Genomic DNA, 24,321 nt, shown 5'->3' with positions numbered 1-24,321 from the left:
AGCCACAGTAAAAAGTATAGAAATAGTTACTAATAAATCAAATTGAAAACATGAAAATACTGAATATATAGTTACAATAAATACCAGAGTTTTAGTCACAGGAGATATCAAAAGTAACAGTTGGATAGATTCACACAGAGGCAGAAAAACAATACTTAACTAATCTCATTATATTATTCTGACTGACTAAAGAATTAGTGTTCCTTAGTTAAGTTACATACTACAGCGAGGGAAGATGATGAGTGTTGAGTTGCTTACTACAGCAAGGCAAGATGAAGTGTGTGGTTGTGTGATATATCTGTGAGAGATCTTTCCAGTCAGGTTCTGAAAAACAAAGCGCTGCTGCACGAGTTCCGTTATATCTCTCACTAATATCTAAAAAATAATTTCAGTGCTGGTTATAGAATGACATCCCATCTGGTCACCTGACTGTGGTACAATATACACACCCAGAGCTTTGCTGAGATCTGTTGAAGCATCTGAAAGCTATAACACAACAAAAAACTTTGACCCTTCCAGAGTAGCAGTTAGTTCACCCCCTAAGGTCAATACAGTGAGATTCCTAGTCCTGATTTTCCCAGACATTTTTGTCTCTGGCTGCATTTGGACATGCAAGATAAAATCTTTATGGCCTAAACCAACTCATTTAATTTTCAACCTATTTTTCAAAATTAGCTGGACTGAGATTGACGTCTTCCCTTCCAGAATTGTCTGTTAAAACATATACATTTAATCATTTATAATAATACTGTCTGACATACATTTATATCTCTTTTCTGTCCAGCAGGACCCACTGTTGATGCATTTTTAACACAAGGAACTTTACAAATACATTTTTAATACAAACATCTGTAAAAATCAGTGTGATAGTCAAATTACTTAAATTTCCTTACAAAACTCCAGCTAGCTATGCTGGCATATGTTACACATGCACTGCCCTACTCTCCCTGGCACAGATGGCACTACCTCATATCATCACACACAGTATGTTCTGATATTGCATTTTTAAAAGGTGGATTATAGTCTAAATTCACCAACTTTGTGCTGTAATTACCCTTTAGTACATTAATAAACAACCATCCACAAACTTTTAAGAAAGTATAATGCAATGCTTTACTTAAATAATGTAGTCAGTTCACTTTGAAAATGAAATATACACCCATATTATTGCACATAGAAATGCAAAATAAAAGGTTTTGAATAAATGGCATAAGAAAAACACTGTCAACAGCTAGCTGTTTCAGAAACTACCAGTAGTGGAAGACAGCAGTAATCTACATACCTTTGACTTTTATGACCATTTAGCAGTTAAAACGATGAGCGGACAGATCTTACATGAACTCGCTGACTCTAAAAAGCAGGCTGCCTCAGCTCCCTATTGTAACTCTGAAATCTGTATGTGGGAGCCCTGGAATGATGAAAAAATAAGTCCAAAAACACAGGAGAACATCAAATGTCAAGCATCAATGTTCTTTAAAGTTGTTTTTACAGGAAGCAAGCCTCACCCCCCCCAAATTTATACCAACTCTGAGCCTGGCATACCCTGGGAAAGGGAATATTCTGAGAAACCGCAGTCTCAGACTTAGCATATATAGGCCCACATTTTCATTTATTCAGCCTTGTTATTCCAGAACTTGCACTAACAAGTCTCAGAATATCAAATGGCTGCCAGCTGTTTCACGTCTTACCTGCAGTCCCTATAAACCCTGATAACCAGATAGGTTTTTGCATTATGTCACTGGTAAAAACTGAGGGGGGGGGGGGCAGGCTGAACTGGTAGCAAACTCTTAACAGTTCAAAGAGCTGCACCTGCTCATGGAAATTTCTGAATGTTGTTTGAGGTGCTTTCAGAGATCTGGAGTTAGTGTATTTTTTTTGTAACCATTATTTTTAAACACTGAAATATCAGCTTTCCAGAACAAGGCAGGTAGAGATTTCATTCCTGAAATGGGCCATACCTAAGGTGGAAGAAACATTTGACTGCATACTGCACAAACTTCTAGACTCGTAGTTAGTGGAAAGCTGTATTTGTGGACCCCATTTCCCATACATAGTTTGACCACTATTGGTAGGAAGTTTCTTTGCTGATAGTGTGAATGCTGTGCTGTTTTTAAAGAAGTACATTCATTTTAAGCACCACATGTGCTAGAGACCTTGATTTTTTTTCAGTATTGTCTTCACTGAAGTACTGAAGATGTATATATGGTGACTGCCAGTTCTGACTGTGACATTTTTATAATTGATACTAGGGGGAATTTACTCTAAGGCTTGTGGAACACCTGTCTTACACTTGATACTATAATCTGAAGTAATTTAGCAGTACATATGTTTGATAATAGGTCTGTGGAGGGTATACTTTTACGGGCTATATTCTAGATGCCCACCCTCATACAGAACTCTGGGACAATGAGGTGCAGTAATGATTTTTTGCTTTCATTTAAGGCAACTTTTAAAGGTATGAATTAAAAAAAGTGAACTGCATTTCCTGTTTGGAAAAATAAAATCCTTGGTTCTTTCTTTTAGGTGCTTCAAGATATTTTATGAAAATATTGAAGAAGAAAGCTTTCACAGTGGATAATTGGATGATGAGAGATGAGCAACAATAGTAAGAATAAATTATTATTTTTTTAAATTTGAAGTAATATGGAACTGTCATGTGGCTTTATGATACTGCATTTTATAACCTTTTTATAATCTTTTCTTTTGCATTTTGAGCTGCTTTTATTTTTTTTTCAAACACCTTTATTGAATTATCACTTGTGACATAGGCAATTTACGTTCGTATAAAAGTAATCAAACTATATTAACATAACAAACACTATACTTTGCATATATTACTATGTATTTTTATAACCTAAGCAACATTTTGACTTATTTTTTAAACAAGAAACATCTTTAGTAAATCATCACTTACTATATAGGCAATCATACATTTACATAAATGAAAACAAACCACACTGACACAATCCTAGGTGCAAGCATTTTACATCACAAGCCATACTGACACACACCTAGTTCCAAACATTATATATCACTTATAATCTACCCAATTTTTCTCACTCAAACATTACATGACTCTTTTAAGTCATGCCGCCTTTTAAACCTTATTCCTCCCTTGTATGTATTGTTCCCACAATTCTTATTTTTCCTGTGTAGTTTGCTCCTACCCTTTTTTGAAGATCTCAATTCCAGTTATTTTATTTATGTTACTATATTCACAAGTTCCATAATAGTTGGCTTATGTTTTGATTTCCATTTTCTAGTAATTGCTTTTTTGGCAGTCACCATTATTAGACACATCAAGGCCTTACCATGTCTAGGCAATTCCGATTCTGTATCATAGCTCAGAAAAATCATTTCCCTCATCAGACCAATCTGCCCACCCAGCATCTCCAACAGTGCATCCAGCAGGGGAATCAAAGTCTGCCAACTCAACGCACTCCCAGAAAATATGTTCCCAATTACTTCTTTCTTCCCCTTCACACCTCTAACATTTGCTTGTCTGCCTGAGGAAAAATTCTCTGTAGTCTACTTGGGGTATAAAAATATCTATGTAACCATTTCCAGGCAAAAATCCTAAATCTTTTAGATTTTGTTGCATTTTTGGGAGTTATATATAATATATTCCCATTGTTTCTTTGTGAATTGCTTTTTCAGTCTCTCTTCCCAATCCTTTCTAACCCCCTCATATTGATTCTTATAGTTATGCAATATTTTATATGCTGTACTAATTATTCCTTTTTAGTTGCTTTTAATGGTGTATTTTTGTATGAAGGAAGTTTATCTACATATGGAAGCTTGACAAGTCGTGACTGCCAGTTTTGTGAATGACCATAACTGGAGTCATATCTGCTGAAAAACATTTTCAGAGATCAATCATGTGTGCCCTTATCCCTACTGTAGTGTGACTGTAGAGGTGTGTGTGTGTGTGTGTGTGTGTGTGTGTGTGTGTGTGTGTGTGTGTGTGTGTGTGTGTGTGTGTGTGTGTGTGTGTGTATGTAATCTTGTTTGTGTGCATGTGTTGGGTAGCATCTTTCTCCACATGGGAGGGTGGGAAAAAAAAAATTTTAGCTGGGTCACTATAAATGATTTACAGCAGTTATATTTTGCATTACTGGCACTTGCCAAAAATGTCATTTATTACTTGTCATTAATCCATATATATGTGCGAGTGAGTGAAAATTTTACACATTTTATTGCAGTTGCAGTATAGTAATATTTGCTTTAGATTGAATTGACAGTATAAAAGTTCTGGTTTATATTGTTTTACTGTATTTTTAAAATATGAAGATAATTCACGATGAACAAGTTTAGGCTTTCCTGCCATTGAAGAGAGAGCTCCTCTGCAGGCTTTTGAGGATTGGGGGTCTATCTGTACTGTTCCTTTGCTGAGCAGATAAGTTCCCTTTAGTGAAAAGCCTTCCGCATTAAAAAATGTTTTTTTCTTTCCTGTCTAGTATTTTTAATCTAGGAGTTTGTGTTTTAACGGCCTGTCATGAGACTTAACTGTACTTTTAAATGGGAGCACACTTTTTTCCTGTCAGTTTAAAAGTTGTTTAAGGTAATTGAAAACCATTTTTTCCATGGAGAAGTTGTGCTTATTTCACTTTTGGGGGGCTGAAAACATGTTGTAAAGCTTTTTTCTTTGTTTATGTGAGAGAAAAAGTGATTTTTATATTTTTACCTGCTCTCACTGCTGCTTTTCTGCGGGAAAGAGGCAACATTTTCAAATTGACCATGGAACAGACATAGAACTACTGGTCCCATGGACAGTCCTTCTTCCAGCCACAAAAAAAGAAAAAGTCAAGCAAACAGCCTTTGTCACCACAGCAGGCTAGCAATTTGCCTCAGTTGCATGTGGGTAACTCTATTGTGGACATAACTTATTCCTCAGGCCACTTAGCTTTTGCCCTGCATCCCTCTTTTTGTAGCAGCTACTGCTACTATGGACCAGGGGTTAGCCACGTCCCTTGTGACTGTTGTGGTCCCCTCAGTGGGAAGGGAGAGACAGTCCTGTCAATCCTGGGAGAGGGAACAGTGAAAACTTCAGTTTGGTCAGAATGTTGTGCACATCCCTGGGGAAGCTGCTGCTAATAATAATAGCACTGTTGTTTTTTTTTTTTCCTGTCAAAAAGAAACAGAAAACTAACCATATATCTTCTCTTCCTCAGATTCCCTTAGACAGGAGTAGTTTTAGTCTGGCCCAGGGTTTAATTTATGCTATTGATCCATTTTATAAAGTAGATTCTGGTAAAAAAAGAGAGATTCAAGATTCTGAAAATGGACAGGAAGATGAAGGAACAGATAGTGTTTTCTCCTTACTTTTCTGATTCTCCTTGTGCAGGGTTGTATTTCTCTGAGACTTTTCTCAGAATGTGACAGTATTTTCACTGAGAGAACACTGAAGATTCTCAGTCCCTCAGAAAATACAATGATGTGTTACAGAAGGAATTTCCAGAACCTGTGTCCATTCCTCCAGTTCTGTCAGCTATGGAGGATGTGTGTGTCACTGCCTGCAATTTTACTGATAGTTAGCCTGCTACCCTAAAAAGTCAGGAAGAGTATATAAAGTTCCTTAGTCTTTTAAGTTTTTATATGGTCACCCTGAACCTGACCCAGCAGCTATAGCTTTAGTTAATCCTACTTCTGCTAAGCATTTGGTTAATTTCAATCCTACTGTTTCTGACAAGGATGGGAAGATTATTGATAAGTATGGGTAAAAAAGTGTATGCCTCTGCAACTTTGAGTTTTAAAATTCCAAATTGTCAGGCTAATATGTTTAGGTTTATTCTGACCAGCTGTGAGTGTATGAGGGATGTTTGACTGCAGTTTATTTATTAGTTTATTCCATTTTGCAGATTACAACTCATAGTTTACAGTGTGTGTATGAGTCAATTGATATTTCTTCCAAGTCTATGGCTACCAGTAGTGTTTTGAGGAGGTTTGCCTGGCTGCATTCTCAGAACATCCCAATTGATAAGAAAAATGAGATTTTAAATTCTCCTTTGGATGGAAACATAGTTGTTTGGTTCCTCTGCTGCAGAGGTTATCAAAAAGTATAATGAAAAGGGTCAGTTGACACAGGGAATCTCCATGATTTTTCAACCATGCTTTTCTTAATTTTCTAAAGGATTCTCTAACCAGTCATCCAATTTCAGCAAAAAAATAAATAAACAGTCTTGCCAAAATGCAGGGTAAACAGATGTTTAAGAAAAACTAGGGGGGGGTCCAAAATGAATTCAGGAACCCCCCAAAATCAAGGACAGTTCTGCAAGTCAGAATGACTTTTTAAGGCACCTTTTCCCTTCCAGAAAGTCTGAATCTCCACTTTTCTCACTGGTAACAGATAGTTTCAGACAAATGAGATCTAAAGATCATTCACCAAGGTTACAGATGGCACTGAGAGGAATCTCTCCCTCCTTTGCAGGGGGTAATTCCTCAATTAACAGGCCAGATTTCTCTGTTTCCCCCTGTCCTTCAACACACACCATCTCATCCTTTCTAGGTGGGAAAGGTTTTTATTCGAGGATGCTATAGTGTCAAAGAAAGAGGATGCTTGCAGACCTTTTCTCAGTGTTTACTTCTTAAACCTGTTTGTGATGGTGCCCAAGTTCAAAATGCTGTCAAAGAGCTTTTCTTCCAGAAGAAAAAATAGTTCTTTATCTAGGTCTGTTTCTAATGTTTTCCACGCAGACTTCAGTCACTGTGAAGAAATATCTGAGGATTTTGAGTCTAATCATCATACCCTTGGCAAGACTCCGCATGAGAAAGATACAATGGTATCTGAAGTGCCTGGGGCCCCAGCACCAGCATCCTTTGTCTTTTCAAATCCCAGTGCTAATAGAACCAGTTCTTCCTTCTCAGGTTGGGGAAGGTTTTTATTCATTTATGTTTTTAGTACCAAATAAAGAAGATGCTTGGAGACCCGTTCTAGATCTTTCTTTCTTAAACCTGTTTATAATAGTGCCCAATTTAAAAATGCTGTCTATTCACAGCCTATTACCTCTTGTTCCTCATTTAAATTTCCTGGTCTGTCCTTCTCCCTCCCTGCTCCAAATCAGTCAGTAACCATAGACTCCTTAGGCTTTACTTGGAGAGCAGTTTCAGGAGGGATAAACGTAGAAGGTGTGTGGGACACCAAGGACAGACTCAAGCACCTACATATAAAATAAATGATTGCCCTGATATAAGGCATTCAACTCTCTGAATCATCTTTGGTCCTCTTGACCCCTTCAAGTTGTTGCAGACAATACCACAGGCCTGTGTTACAGCAACAAGCAAGGAGGAATCAGGTTGTACTCTTTTTGCAGACTAGACATGTTATCTTAAGATATAGCTTTATGGCACAGTTTTACTCTGTAGGCATCTTACATTCTGTCAGAGCAAAATTATATTGCAGATAAACTGAGCAGGACAAATACAGACTCTCACAAATGGAAACTAGATTAGGGGGTCTTCCAAGATTTGATCCATCTGTGAGGTGTTCCTCAAGTAGACTTGTTAGCCTCCTCTCTGAATAATCAGCTGGCAAGATTCTGCTCCAGGACTCCATGCAAGAAGGCGTGGAAGAGGGATGCCTTTTCCTTTCCTATATGCTTTTCCAGTCCACTGATATCCAGGGTATTTCTTAAGATTCAGAAGGAATATCCCACCCTCATTGTTGTGACTCCATTCTTGCCAAGGCAACAGTGGTTCTCCCATCTTTTGGAAATAGACAGGGGCAATTACCATAAGCTTCCTTACAGAATGCATCTGCTCATACATGATCTGGGGTGTTTGGTACATCCAACCCCAATCAACTTCAAGTCACTGCCTGGATGATAGGGTCTTTATTCCGGCATGTCTGTACTGAGGATATACATAAGTTACTAATGGAGACAAGAAAGCCTGCTACTGGAAAATCATATATTAGCAAATGCAAAAAGTTTTCTAGTTTGTGCCAACAACTTAACCAGCACTCATTCAGGGCTGGTTGTTATCTGTTTTTACAAAGTTTGCATGAGTTGCTATTCTGTGGCCTTTTTCTCCTCCCCCAAGGTTCCATTTATCAGCCATTTTAGCCTGTCGGCCATGGGTCTTCCTCTTTGAATGCATTCTTATGTTAAAATGTTTTTGTAAGGGGTTTTGCATAAGAGGCCACCAAAAAAAGTGGTGGTCCCTACTTGGGATCTTAATTTTGTGTTAGAGAAGCTAACCTTTGTTCCGTTTGAACCGGCTAATCTGGTTGACTTGAGATTCTTAACATGGAAGACTGTTTTACTCATTGCTCTGTCCTCTGCAAGAAGAGTATCTGATTTGCCGATCTTATGGTGAGTCAACCCTATCTTATTTTCCACAGAGACAGGGTTTCCTTGGGAACTAATCCTCCTTTTATGACTAGCTAAGTGTACTTGAAGTCAAAGTATCTGTCTCCTTTCTTTCTTGAACCTAAAAATGAGGGGAAAGGATACTCCACACCTTGGATGTCCACAGACAACCCAAGTACTATCTTAGTAGAACTAAATCTTTCATATCTTTAGATCAGTTGTTCATTTATAGTGAAGGTAAGAAAAAAGGACAACCTGTGTCAAAACAGACTATTTCCAAATGGTTGTTTGCATCCTGTGGATCCCATTCCAGGTGGACTGCAGAAATATTTGATGGGTGTTTTTCATATACAAAAGTTTTGATCTTGGGTGTCTTCCCCCCTAATATCAGGGGTTGTATAAAACCTTATTTGCCAGATGTTTCTGATTAAGCACCAAACCCTTCCTGTTTGGGCTGACATTAATTGTTCTTTTGAAGAATTGTTTTTTTTTTTTTTTTTTTGTCAAAGTCATGGACTGAAACAAAATGCCAAAAAATGCATTATTTTATGTTTTGGAAGTTATCTACCCCAGGGAACTACCACACTGACAAATACACCCATAAAAGTTGACCCAGTTGATCGGGATTTGGGAACTTATGTGGACAGTGACCTAACTTTTGACCGACCTGTGTTTTTGTTGTAAGAAAATCCTGCATTGCACAGCTTATAAACAAAGGGATTGTGTCTAGATCTAGGGATGTCATTACCTCCCTTTACGCAGCACTCATTGGGCCAGTCTTTGAATATAATGCCCCCTTTAGCAAATATCTGTCCAGACATGTGTAATAACTGAAAGACTCACGGAAATACTTTACTGAAAGGATACAAGACCTAAATAACATGTCCTACATGGATTGACTCAGAGCCCCATAGTCTGTTTCCTACAGACTGCTAAGAGATAACCTGTGTCTGGAATACAAAGCATCCTCTGACCCATTACTGATGGATTTACTGTGCAATCAATAACTGAAATGGCATCAGAAATACTCGATTTGGGGATTTAAACCTGTTCTGCAATATCAATAGATCGGTTTCGAGAGGCAGATGCATCTCACAGAGGATACTGCTGTTATGGAGCAGACTCCCATCCACATAAAGCATCGTTCTTTTTCAAGTGCAGCTTAAATCTATGGATGGGAAACAGAAAATTTACCCTGTGACTGCCCCTTTTACTACTAATGGATAGAGGCATCTCCTAAATGCTTTATTCCATGCATGGGTCCCCTCATATTATCTATGGTATGATCCCAGTTGTTCTTATTAGAGGTAATATATAATTATCGAACCATGGGATGGGTAATGCCAGTTTAAAACCAAATGAGATGGGTTACTTCTAGCACAAAAAGGGAAATTTGCTATGCTTAAAATGGCCTGTAATGGTAGCTAGCCTAGTACCTACCTATGAACCTATATATGTTAATGTATATTATTTAATGTCTGTTTGTGTATTTTACTGAATGTCTGTTTAAAAATATTTCTAATATGTTGGAGCTTTTCTTCCCAGTCCTCCACTGAAACAGGTTTTTGACTAAACCCAGTTGGACAAACCCAGTAAAAAGGAAAGTGAAATAAGTAAAAAAGGAACATTAAACGGCAGCATTAAATATTACTCCTAAACAGCGAGTAAAAGAAGGGACTGTTATTTTTAAGAACCATACAGAGTAACAGCCAAAAAAATGACACCCAACCATGCCTCTGGATTAAAATGCACTTAGTAGCCTTATAACAATATTAGCAGTATTCTTAGTTGAGATCTCAAGGTACAGAATATCAGACAGCTGTTTTGAATATGTTTTGCATCACAGTTCAGTCACCTTAAAAGCATTTTAAAAATGTTCTTTAATAATAGAATGCAAGTGAAAGAACATATCTGTTAAAATCTTAACAGAATTGTAAATTGCACAGCTTCATGCTTAGTGCCAAGTTTGAGCTTTTGTGAAGAATCTGTCATTACAAAAATAATTGTGTAAATTCTTTGTAACTTTTTGATTTTAATGTTCAAGTAATACAAATTTTGAAGTTTCAATGAGTTTCAGTCTATAATTAAATAAATGGATGAAAAATAAAACTGCTGATGTAGTAAATCAGTATCATGTTCTTTGGTAATCCCGAAAATCTCAATAGTACTTGTTGAATTAACATAAAGAATCCCATTACCTAAAATGCAGTGATAGAACTGTCTCGGACTTGTTATTATAGTATAATTTAGCATTCACTCCATATACAGAGCTAGTAACATAGATGACCCTACAGCACCTAAAACTTAACTACAGGTTCACCTGTATCCTAAACATAGAAGCATGCAGGAATAGGTATCCTTATCTCACAGCTAGAATACTGTTTTCCAGTGACCGCACTGAGTTCCTCCAGTAAATAGCAAAGCACGCAAAAAGTCTAAAATCTGCCTTATCCCTCAGCTCGAATACTGCCTTCCAGTGATTTGTACTGAGGTCTTCATAGAATACAAAAGCATGCAAAGATCTACAAACCACAACCAATAAGAATTGCTGCTTCATAGTAATATAACAACTCATGAATGCTACTGCCTTACACTAAGTAAGACCTTCTGGTTTCCTATAAACACCCAAGCCTCCTGATACTTGATACTAAATTCACTTATTTTTAAATTAAATAGCTCCAACCAATACCCAGTATTTAGGACACAACTCCTCCAAAGGTCAGTTATATACTCCCTTCATGCTGTAATTGGCAAAGCACTTGTCCTTCACTGACCTAAATTTAGTCTATTGGAGAAATATCATCCTCAAAAATAACTCTAGAAACCTGGAGTTCACCTGCAAGCAGATACTCCTACAAGTACAGCACGACTAGAGAACACTTGAAACTTCACCTCTTAGAAGAATATCAACATACTCATAATGGTGATAAGGACTAGTTAGAGTACTGATGCCACTCTTAGAAATCATCATCAATCAGCATCCAGTACTTGACTTATGCACTGCATATTTTGCTATGCATGATACTCTGTTCAAATGAAAATTTTGTACAAGTTGTCCAAGTTCATACGCTAAGAATACTTATTGAAAACCTATTGAATAAAGAAACCTGTATTAATAACTGTATTTACCATGTTGTCAATCTGCTATACATCAGACTGTTATGTATTGTCATTAAATGTCATGTTTTGTACTAGTCTTGATGGCGGGGATGGACCCACTCACTTACCCTGTTTATAAATGTTTTACTTAACAAACACATGCGCACACGTCTGTGTGTGTGTATATACATACATATATATATATCATTTTTTTTTAACGTAGATGTGTAAAAATGTATTATTTATATATATATGTGTGTGTGTGTGTATATATATATATATATATATAGTACGTAGGTATGTATAAATGTGTGTGTGTATGTATATATATATATATATATATATATATATATATATACCCAAATATGTATATAGGGACTCCCACTGCTGCTTTAACGTGAAGGGGTTCCTAGGCCTGAGACTAGGTTATTAACTGCATTAGTTAAAAGGGTGGCTCAACAGGTTGAACTTTTGGTGCTGTAGGATCAGAAGGCTGTACGCTATATTAGGATCATAGGCTATTTCTCCCTTTCCACTAGTCCCCACCATTACACCTTTCCTTTCGGGGAGGGCCTGACCAGTCTCACCAGGGGTGAATTTATGAATGCGCATTCAATTATTTAGGTTCTTTTTAAAGGCAGATAGTGTGTCTTGGAGAGGTAGTTTTTAACTTGAAGGGGTTGGTACTGCATGACAAGTCTATTCTTCCTCCTTTCTTATTTATTTTTGGCATAGATTTAGATCTATGGCCCTAGTGTTTGCTGGATGGTTTGATTTATGTAGGTATAAGAGTTCTTGGACTACTGTATTCCTTAAAGCCCTATAAGCAGGGCACAGATTGCCCCTAAGGAGTTTGTATGAAAACTATGTATAGGAATAAAGCCTTCATTCTATTCTGTTCAGATCTTTTAAGCCCATGTTCTTTTTTTAGTTACAAAACTCTTGGGTATTTCTAATTGCTTGATATGCTTAGCGATCTACAACCCAGAGTGGGCATTGCACTCAGTGATGGGTCTAATCAGTACGGAGTACAATGAGGTAAGGATTTTATTATTTTAGATACGGAAGAAGTGTCTTGATATGAGCTGTATAAAGTAAAAGGATTTCCTAGCTACTTTTGTAATGTGATGTTCTAGCGTGAGGGAGCTATCCACCCAAGTAATTAGGTCTGTTACAACCATTTCCTTATGACATGGTTTGGTTTCTAAGCTATAAACGGGACATAGGATATGCTTGCCAAATGCTACAGTGTTGAGTTTGAGCCCATTTTTGGGAAACCAGCTATCATCAAGCGTAAGTGGCTGTTGGAGTGTGTGTGTATGTGTGTGTCAGAGAGCGACTTGGCGATGACTCCCAGCTTACAGTCATTCTCAAACTTTGTTAACCAGAGATCCTTGTTTGATAAGTGGAGGTCTAAGAAGATACGGAATAGCAGAGGTCCCAGCACAGAACCCTGAGGAACTTCACTGGTAACATTCATGATCTCAGAGAATGCACCACTTAACATTTACTGTGCAAGTCCTGTCCCTAATCCAGTTGGCTATTCAGCTAGCAAAATACAGGTCAATTTGGAGCTCATTTAGCTTGTGGGTTATATTTGCTTGCAGCGTGGTGTCTAATGCAATTGCCAAGGGTGGAGATTGGAAGGGATTAACAGAATATATGGTTCTAAGTAATGGCTTTATTAGCATGGTATCTTAAATGCAAATGTTAGTGGAAATACTGACAAGTATGCTAAATTTTGTACGTATGACCTGAGTTATGTATGAATCAATAATGAAACTTATAGAAATAATACTGACTTTTTTGTATATCATGACTATGGTATCCATTATTTTGCTACTTCATAACATGTTATGCTTTTGTGAAAAATGGGAAGCTGTACCTCAACATTACAGTTCTTTGTTTCTTACATTTGTTTTTTTTTAACTTTCAATCCATAAGTGCCAGTTGTATTCAGCACAAAGTTTATATAATAATAATACATAATTTAAAATAGTATACATAATTTTGTAACTGCAGAATTGCCTTCTAGGATAGATAGTGTCAGGAGCGGCCTTAGGTCAACTGGTGCCCTAGGCGAAAGGGCTCCACGGCGCCCCCACCAAACCACCCCGGTGCCCCTATCCTGGTCTACCTGCACCATCCAATTACTGGAAAAGCACCCCTGCTACAGCGGCGCCTTAGGCGGCTGCCTAGTTGGCTTATGCCTAAAGCCGGCTATGTGTTTGGGAATGCTAGACCTTCGCATTGCTAAGTCTTTCTGTAGCATTTAGCCTTTTCATGCACTTAAGCAAGTCCTGCACTGCCCTCCATAACAGGTTATTTTCTTTACGTGCTCTACAGTTATCTTGGTAGTCATTCAGCATAAATGAGCAAGTATAGCCTCCTGCAAACAGACCTAATAGTTTCACAAGCTCAGCTACTGTCTTTATACTATTAAATAAGAAAATCAGAAACTATAGATGATATAAATAAAGCTATCTTAGAGATTGACAGCTGACTTTTTCTGCATCTGTGTCTCAAAAAAGGCACACTAGAAGGACTTTTTAACTGGTAAAACTGTCTAAGCATACATGCTTGTACTCAGTGATGAGCCTTGAGCTTTGGTTTGGTTAAGTGTCTTGATTAGATCTGCATGTTATGCAAGTTGTAACTTCAAGTACAGCAGATGGGAGTAGATGAATTGACTCAAAACCACTTGTACATATTGTGATTCTTATCTGGTTTATCAGACTACAGATGTTCTTCGTGTTTCACTGTTGCAGTCATCAAACTTGGATTATCCTGCCAGGGTTAGCCCTCAGTCGTCCTGAATACCAGAGGCTTAGTATTTCTGTGTCAGTCGCCGTTGCTCCAGGACTGACATCAGGTCGTCAGTGGTATAAAGACAGGCAGCCGATACCATTATATCAGTCTTTCTTGCCGAAGAGCCCAAAGCAGAAGCAGTTCGCACAAGTGCAGGTCGGCCGCTACCTGTGTTTTTAGTTTCCGAAATTGAAATTGAAGTCTTCTGAAACTAAGTAGCCCATTGGGGATCCTTTTTTCTCGCTCTAACCGATGTCAGAAAAAGTTAACAATTGTCGTGCCTGTGGAAAGTAAATACCACATCGAGATTTCCATTCTTACTGCGTCACCTGTTTAGGCCCAGACCACGACGTCCCTCATTGCTGGTTTTGTGCTTTGTTCAGCGCCCAAACTATTTGTTGTCATGCCTTTATTGTAGCTAAATACTTTTGCTCTCAGTCTCCATATTCCGAAATGGCTTCGGTAAGCCATCCGACTACTGATCTTCCAAAAAAACGTAAGGATAAAGACAGAGACAGACCGCACGGGTCCAAAACTGCCGACAACGCTTCAGTTAAGCTAGTCACCAGTTCACTGGTACTCAATGAGGCACTTTTGCAGCCCCTGATGCCCGCATCGATGGATTCGCAGGCTGCTATCAAGACCCGTTCGGAGCCTGGTATGCCGCGAGACTCTTCTTTGACTACGGAACCTGCGGATCTCTCTACCTTGGATGGGTCCGAAGCCACTGTGCAGGCACCGGCTTCTGAGGAAGTTCTTCGCACTACAGATATGTGACACAAACCAAGTTAATTCCCTGCTCTCCACGAGGGTAATTCAGCCTGTTCCTGCAAATCAGATAGGCCAAGGGTTCTATTCCAGGCTTTTTCTAGTACCCAGAAAAGAGGGCACCTGGCGCCCGATCTTAGACCTATCTATTCTAAACACCTTCCTGGTGGTACCAAAATTCAGAATGCTCACACTGCAGCAGCTTCTCCCTCTGCTGTCCAAAGATGCCTGGTTAGCCACTCTAGACCTCAAAGAGGCCCTATCTGCATATCCCAGTCAGAGATTCTTGCAGGAAATATCTATGTTTCAGGGTAAGATCTATGCATTATCAATTCTCTGCACTTCCCTTTGGCTTATCCACTGCTCCCAGAGTTTTCACAAAATGCTTGGCTCCAGCCATTGCTTATTGCATGCAAAGAAATATTCAACTTTACCCTTACTTGGACGACTGCCTGATTCTGGCAGACAGGAAAAGCTGTTACAGCACCTGACATTTATAAAGGACCTACTAACCTCACTGGGGTACACTGTCAACGAGAAAAAATCCAAACTTGTCCCCAGTCAAAAAATTGTATTCCTGGGAGCAAGCCTGGACACTGCATCCCAGATGGCATTTTTAACTCCAGAAAAACAAGCCTATCTGACAGGCTACTTCTGTCAAATGGCCACAAGAACCCAGTTATCTGTAAGGAAAATCTTTGGTTCATGGCCTCCTGCATTCTACTAATTCCATATGCCAGACTGCATATGAGGAAACTTCAGTGGTACTTAAAAAGCCTTTGGTGTCAACATTCACAGGACCTGGAAACTATTATACCTATGGAAAATCTAAGGAAAGATTTTCTTTGGTGGGCAGCAGCATGCAACCACAACAAGGAACTTACCTTTTCACAAACCCAATGCGCCCAGACCCTAACCACAGATGCATTAGACTATGCCTGGGGTGCTCACCTGGATGGCAGGTGTATTCAGGGCCATTGGAGCCCAAACCAAATTCATCTGCACATAACCAAAAAGAGATGCTAGCTGTTCAGCAGGCTCTGACAGCTTTCATTCCCCTGCTCTCTCCGGGGCCTCTACTTATCAAATCTGACAACACCACAGTAATGTGGTACATCAACAAGAAAAGGGGAACCCACTCCTACCCTCCCTGCAGACTAGCCATGACCCTCTGGAACATGGCCTCAGCCATACCTATTCATCTGTAAGCTCAGTTCCTGCCAGGCAAACAAAACTCTCTGGCAGATGACTTAAGCAGAAATGTCCTAGACCCACATGAGTGGCAATTAAACCACAACACCTTCAACCTTGTGACTCAAAGTTGGGGTACCCCAAAGGTGGACCTATTTGCCTCCCCCTACAACCACCAGCTCTACAAATTCTGCACCAGGGAACCTCACAGCAAGGCCTGGAAAGTGGATGCCCTATCCTTCCAGTGGGCAAAACCTCTCAATCTATACATTTCCCCCTCTACCTCTTTTTTTTTTTCTCAATATTTTTTTTTCATTTTAAATAACATTTACATAATATTTTTAAATATAATTTCAAACAACTATATACAATATTTACAATAGTTTGACTTTCAGTTATATACACTGTATGTTATTAAATATAGAATTAACAGATCAGTTATCAGAGATACAATATTGATTATTGCAGAGTGTCCAACAAAGATATAACTTTCTTCCAATGATTATTTGCCAATGGCCTGGGATAGATTCGTAGTTCTTTGATTTTTATTTCCATCAATGCAGTTGTCTTCAGTAAAGTGTAGAATTATTCCAAGGTCGGGGTGTATTTGAATTACATCTTCTGGTTACGCATTTCCTAGCTATAGCAAGCATTGTCCATAACAAATACATATTTGTCTTATTCAGGTAGGGACCTTCATTTACATTTAGAATTATCAATACTTTAGTTAAGGTAAATGATTCATTAAATAAAGCTTGTAAAAAATGATTGATTCCATTCCAGTATGATTTAATTTTATTACATTAATAAAAATATGAATCCAGTCTGCTTTATTTGACTTTTCACACCTCCTGCAAAAACCATTTGTAGTAGTACTGATCTTTTTAATTCTATCTGGTGTTAAAAATGCTCTATGTAAGTATATCCAGTTAAATATTTGCCAGTACTGAGTGTTAGAGGTGTAATTAACTGATAGAAGAAATTAAAACTAACATCTTACTGTTAACTGCAATGACTGACCTTTTGTTAAGAACTGCCAGTATGATGGTTTGGAAATTGTTTTATATGTTATTAACTCTTTATATAGATTTGAAATGGAATTTTCCTTTTCACAACTATTATATATAAATTCATACAGGAAAACCTATTAGATTTGGAATATCTTTAAATGAGGAATTATTAATTAATCTGTATAAATCTCGAGTGTACATTAGAATGCTTTGTAAGGTTAACCAGTCCTGTGTTGGAATATTGTAAGCAGTTTTTATCATATGTATATCTAAAACATTTAATTTATTTACACATTGAAACCAGCATAAGAATCCATTTTGTTCCCAGGAGGTTATTGTTTCCCTATATATTTTGTGAGAAAGGTTCTTAGTGATGGTAAATGGGGTTAAAAGGTCAAACCAAAGTATTAGATTTATGTTTGCATTGATAAGTTTCCTAAAGGAATTGATGTAATGATTAATCAGTGTTGTTTTAGAAGGTTTTGTTATATTATGTTGTATACTTATGCATAATATGTACCAGTGTTTGTTTGATTTGTATAGTATTAAACATTTTTTAACAGATTAAATTCATTTGTTAATATAGCCGTTGTTAATTCTTTCCAGTTGGCAAAATAATTTGGGTTTATCCAGTTTATTGTAGTTTTAAGCACAGATGCTTTTATATATGTTTCTGTTTCTGGGAAGTTCAATCACTCTTGTTTCCATGGTCTAATGTGATGAGTTAGAGCAACTCTATTCTTTTTGGGATACCATAAACATTTTATGAAACGTGAGTTTATTTCTTTAAGAATGCATCTTTCTGGAATTAATTGTATTGCTAATGCTATATATAGTATTTTTGCAAATAAGACCATTTTTATTAATTGCAATCTGTCTTCAAAAGTTAATATAATTCTGTTCCACTTTTCTATATATATTTTTATTGTTTTAATAATGTTTTTATAATTTATTAATATTGTTCCCTTTATATTTTTGCATAACACTATTCCTAAATAATTTAGCGTAAGTTCTTTTCTTATGATTGATTTATCTGTAACTTGTAGTTCTTTTTTCTTATTTAAAAATAGAAATTTTGATTTTGATCTATTAAAGTGTAAACCTGAACTCTTATAAAATTTCTCCATTACTTCTTCTAGCTCTCCTAATGACTCTCTGGAGTTTGATAGGGTTATAAAATATCATCAGCAAAAAGCATTATTTTAGATATGTACTGGTCATAGACTTCTATTCCTTTTATTCTTGGATTATTGCATATTATTTCTGCGAGTATTTCTATAGCCAAAGCAAATAAAATAGGAGAAAGGGGGCATCCTTGTTTAGTACCTTTTGTTATATGGATATATTCTGAGGTGAAAGGACCTAATTTAATGTACGCTAAGTTATTAATATATATATTTTGTAGTAATAAGCTGAAGGTAGGAGGAAATTCAAATAATGCTAAAGTTTTAAATAGATATTCCCGGTGTCTAATCCGATTACAAGTGTTTCTGTTTCTCTATCTTCTTTATTCACATAATCTATAAGAGAAAGTATCCTTTTAATATTATCATGTGTGTGCCTGTATATAAAAATCCAGTTTGATCCTTATTAATTGTCTTTGCAAGTGGAATTTTCATTCTGTTAGCTAGTATTGACATGAATATTTTGTAATCATTATTCAGTAATGATATAGGTCTATATGAGGTGCAAAGGTCTGATGGTTTATTATTTTTTAGAATTGGTGTTACGAGAGAATATTTCCATGAGGGTGGTACTTTTGCTTCTGACTGGACCTCTAGCAAAGTTTGATGAAAAAGGGAGATTACTGTTGAAGGGAAGAGTTTGTAAATTTCCATAATTATACCATCTATCCGTGGAGCTTTGTTAGATTTACTTTCTTTTATTTTGTCAACAATTTATTTGTAGGATATATGTTTTTTTAGGTCTAGTTTTAAGTTTTCGGGAATTTTTTTATATTGATAATGTTTGTATCTAAGCTTATTTGGTTGGTATCTAAATCTTATTTTTTGAAGTATTCCATATAATGGAAACAAAATGCTTCAAGGGTGTCTCCTATATCTGATACTTTTTCCCCTTTTTTTTCATGATATACTACTAATGTTATTTGCTTTAGATTGTATTTTAATTCTTGTAGATAAGTTATATAGATACCTGGAGGAGGTGGCTAATAGTTTATTTTTATTTTTTCCAAGGCTAGACAAGTTTTGTGCGTTATAATTTCATTATATTTTTTATTTAGTTCCTCTATTTCTTTTTTGACTTCTGGACAATTCTGATTTTTTTTAGATTTTGCTGTCAAGAGTCTGGTTTGCAAGTCTAATGATTCAGATTCCCACTCTCTAACTGTTGTTTTTGTACCAGCTAAGGGTCCTACCAAATAAATACACTTTTAATGAGTCCCAAACCATGACTCTACTGATTTCTGTTGTATTATTAATTTCAAGAAATAATTGTAGTTCTGACGACATCCAGGGTCTGAATTCTAGTTGAGGGGATTAAAGGTTTAAACTCTGTTTGGAGCTTCATTATCAGGGAGTCATGATCTGAGAAGGGGCATGGAACTATTGAGAAGTTGAGGATTTTTGTTTGTAAATCTTGAACTACAAATAATTTGTCTATTTTGGTTTGTGTTCCAAATCTATGGTCTTTATGGGAAATTAATTAATAAGGATTTATCATCTTTTACTTTAAAAGTGTCAATGAAATGAAATGAATCAATCCATTTTTTTAAGGATTTTGAAATAGTTGCTATGTGAAAAGACTTCTTGGTGGTTTCAGAAGCTTCTACGGTACAATTAAAGTCTCTTCCCGGTATAAGATTTCCTTTATAATTGTTGCAAATAAAATCTAGGTGTTTTTTAACCGTTCCAGCTCCAATTCCTGGGAACCAATATAGATTAGCTAAGGTCCATATTCTGTTGTTAAATTTAATTATAACAAATGCTAGTAGACCTTCTTTGTCTTCATATTTATAAATAACTTTTGGAATGATTATGTTTTTCTTCCAGAGAATTAATACTCCTTTTGTCTTTGTTCTATAGGAAGATTAAGTTAAGACTGTATAGTCCTTAGGGTTCCAAATAAAGCTAGCATTAGTCTTAATGCGTTTCCTGGAGAAATACTACTTGTGCCTTATTTAGATTTAAATATGTTAGTAAGTCTGATCTTTTATTTGCATTATTTTAGCCATTAGTATTTAATGATAAGAATGTTAAATCCATTTCAAGTTATTGTTGGAAGAAACTTTTTGCTTCTTTTTTTTTTATTTTGATTATAGTACTTCTACCATATTCTCTAATAACATTGCATGTTATTTTTATGTGTGTAAACTTGAGAGTGTAATTTAATGTTCTTTCTTCTTTAAATGTAAGTAGGGTAAAATTCTGGCCAGGCTTTAAAAAAGTACTTCTATAAAACATTAATTCTAAAGTATCAAATACAAGTAAATATGAATTTCCCATTAAACACGGAATGAAAGTCATTCCTAATCCAATAGATAAAGACAGATCTATTGGATTATCACTTATACCTTTAACCAACAGTATCAACTGAGCTCCATATGTTAAATTATTATATGGAGAATTTTCTTAAAAGAGATATGAAATTCTGTATTATTCTATTATTGTTCTATAGTATTTTATATATCAAGATGGAATGTTAGTAGTGTAAACAATTATGTTGACTTATAAAATATCCAATATTTATTTACCCTTAAGAGATCCCAAACATGTCAGATATGTCATTTTGGATAAATTAAATGCAACAGAGGAGCATACACTAAATAAGCCAACAACAAATAGATTATTACTAAAATAATTTGACTAAAAGGACTCTACAGGAGACAATAAGTGATTACCAATGAAATATGAATTTACTGTAGGTATACTGTCTTCTTTTACTTTCCCACTCTTCAGCTCACCAACTTCAACTTACACTTATGAAAAGACATGGCTTATCAGTGGTATCCTGACTCAGAGAAGAGGTGCCCTACATTCTAGTCTGCAGTGCTTTTACATATTTATAGATTTACAAAGCAGAGTATAAGAATGAACTATGATCACCCTGACAATTCCCATCCTGCATAGGGCACCTCCTGCTTCCAGAATGGGTAATCACATCAGGTCTAGAATGAATGTGAAGGTACCTATATGGTAATCAAGACTTACCTTAGGTAAGTATTAATCAAATAATATTTAGAGCATCTTAGAGAGTTCTCAGGGGAGTTAGAATACTCTTAAGCCTCTCCTCCCTTGACCAAAAACAGAGATTTCCCTTCCCTTTCTTTCCCTTGTTTTAAATCAGTACTAATAAAAGAAATTCAGCAAACATAGGTAAACAGAAATAACATTCAGTAGTCCGCCTTGTACATGACTCACAATCCATTAAACAAGTCAGTGACTAACATCACGTTAGTAAACATTATAAAGACAAATTAGAAATAATTTCCTAGCTCTTTAAATTTTCTGATAAAGCAAAAATGTAACAGTAAGCTGTTTTAACTAAAAGTATAAAGCATTTAAATTTTTCCTTGCATGTATGCATTTCTACGTATATTCTAGTGGCAATAGCTATCTTTGAAATCTGTACAATACTTCACTTCTTCAAATCATTCCTTTTTCAATTCAGGTTTTGTTTTGTCAAAACGGCAACAATATTTCAAGGGCACAATTAATATTTAGACTGATGTTTCAAATAAATAACTTGTCAGTTGCCAGTTGAGTTAGTTTCGAATTTATGGTTAGTGCAAATATAGCGTGTTGCAAAAATAATAATGTATTTTTTCGTGTGCTCTAGAGACTATCATATGCAAGTGACATATGTAATGTAGCATATATAGAGCAGATAGCTTATGGATTCAGGTTGTTAAAGTAAATTATGGTTATTAATCAGGCAGTTTCATTTAAATTCACAAGTAATTTGGGGACATTTCAGTTGAGTTTCCAGGAATGTGTAGTCCAATATGAGTAATTGAGTCCACTTTTCCTCATAAACATATGTCACAATTCATTAAACTAAGCAGAGTCTAACATCTGTCTAATAATCATTAAATACAAATAATAGTAATTTCCTAGCTCTTCAAACTTTCTGATATCGCAAAATGTTGACAGTAAGCTATTTTGACTGGAAGACTAAAACATTTCAATACTTCCTTGTGAATATATTTTTTTACTTTTATTGTACTGTCAAGAACTGTCTTTGGAATCTATGCATTACTTCACTTCTTTCAAGTCATTCATTTTACAGTTCAGATTATATTTTGTCAAAATGTCAGTAGCATTTCAAGGGCATATTTAATATTTAAACTGATAAGCTATTCATTACCAAGTGAGTTTGTACAGAGTGTGAGGTAACTGCAAAGATAGCATGTTGCAAAAAGTAATATGTATCTTTTCATATGCTCTAGGGACTGACAATTTCAAGTAACATATAAAATGTAACTTTTAAAGTGCAGACAGCTTGTGAAATCAGCATGTTAAAGTGAGTAATATTTTTTAATCAAGCAGCTACATTTCAGTGCACATGTAGTTTGGGAACATTTCAGTTGTGTTTCAAGGAATATGTAATCCTGTGAGGATAAATCATAAAATATTTACAAATAGTCCTAGTATGTATTTATTTTACCTTGTTTAGGTTGTTTTTCATTTTAATAACTAAACAGCATTACTTTTTCTTATTTGTTATCTGTGAGGCTAAATGCACTTCGCAGATTCACAATGTCCTTTGAAACTTCAGCAATTGTTTACTGTTGCTATGGCAACGCAAATAGAATATGATGAAAGCTTCACTTCTCTTAACCAACTGTACATTTTCCCCTTCTTTTTTTATGTATTTGTTAATATAAAATTCAAAGGACATATGCACATGAATGGAACATTTCAGAGTTAATCACAAACATGTCCCCAATCCCAATAAGCATAACAGTGACCATCATTAATGTAATAAATATTGTAATAATTAATTAAGTTCACTATTCCAATTAGTCTACCTTAAAACTAGATTATTTTAGACTATTACTCATCTGTGTAAAGTTAGTGAGTTATTAAACATATACAGACTATATTAGTATAGTAAATAGGAGAGAATTTAGAAAGGGAGGCAAAATGCAGTTAAAATAAATAATGAAAATAGAGAGAAGAGAGAAAGAAAGAAAATTAAGAGAAAATACACATATACTATGTATGTTGATTTACAGTATAAATGTTTGGTACTTTTCCATTATCGGGGCAACAGTCAAAATGGGCAAATGTACACAAAACATAGAACCAGCAAGGTCAAACAGCATATCTTTTACAAAAAATTATGTTCCTCATTTGCAGTCTGACTAGTATTAGTGCAGGTTATCAAGCGATATAATGGAAATTAACTGCCATTACTTCTGCCCCAGCAATGAAAGAGATAACCGTTTGCTCGCCATACGTGCATCGTCCTGTGTATGCAGGATCAGCGTTTAAAGGGCTGCACTGTATCAGGTGACTTTAATTCCATATTGCTAGTAGAAAAAGAAGAAAGATGCTAGGTATCGGCAGGACAATGTTGGTCTCAAAATACAAGATAATCAACACCAAGAATCAGTACAGTATTACAAGTATCAGTGACTCACGATTTGCTTCAAGGGATAATAGAAACTAATGTTACAGTAAACACATGTAAGAAGAATGGATGGCAACCACGGAAGAACTGATTCCACATTTTAAAAAAGTCTATATACATATATATGTGTGTCTGTAGGACAGCAGCAATTTCATTGTCTAACCAACAAAAGCAGACACAAAAAAAAAACATTTCAGACTACACCACTTACGTGTCTGCTAGCAGCTTTCACCTGAAATAAAAAAAAAAAGTCACCCTCCATTCATCACAGTCAGAAAACATGTTAATTTTTTTGTAAAATGCGCATCATATGTATATATAGCATTGAGTAACTGTAGAAAGGAGCTTTGCGGAAATTATGTCACCTCTTAGACAAGAACTGGTTAAAGAACCGTTAAAGTAAAAACTGCCAACTATTCAAAATGAAGACTTACAAAGAAATAGTGTCAGACCACCAGGTATGACAAACTTGTATTACAGTGACAGTGACATAAAGACATATGAAGTGAACCAACATCTGTTAAACCTTGTTGGTTCTGTGTTCT

The 24,321-nt window shown here is 36.0% G+C and overlaps 1 protein-coding gene across 1 annotated transcript in view; it reads left to right on the top strand.

Annotated features, from left to right (window-relative positions):
• Positions 1–24,321, top strand: part of ZNF438 (zinc finger protein 438) — a 1,581,053-nt gene that overhangs the window by 310,762 nt on the left and 1,245,970 nt on the right. Inside the window, exon 2 of the mRNA XM_044066690.1 lies at positions 2,524–2,605. The gene's annotated coding sequence lies outside the window, so the exon portion shown is untranslated. The remainder of the gene's footprint in view (positions 1–2,523; positions 2,606–24,321) is intronic.

Source organism: Protopterus annectens, chromosome 3.part1 (genome assembly GCF_019279795.1).
Source record: "Protopterus annectens isolate FY-2018-M chromosome 3.part1, PAN1.0, whole genome shotgun sequence".
NCBI classification, from domain to species: Eukaryota; Metazoa; Chordata; order Ceratodontiformes; family Protopteridae; genus Protopterus; species Protopterus annectens.
The sequence above is the reverse complement of the archived record's forward strand: the minus strand, read 5'-3'. Positions and strand labels throughout refer to the sequence as shown.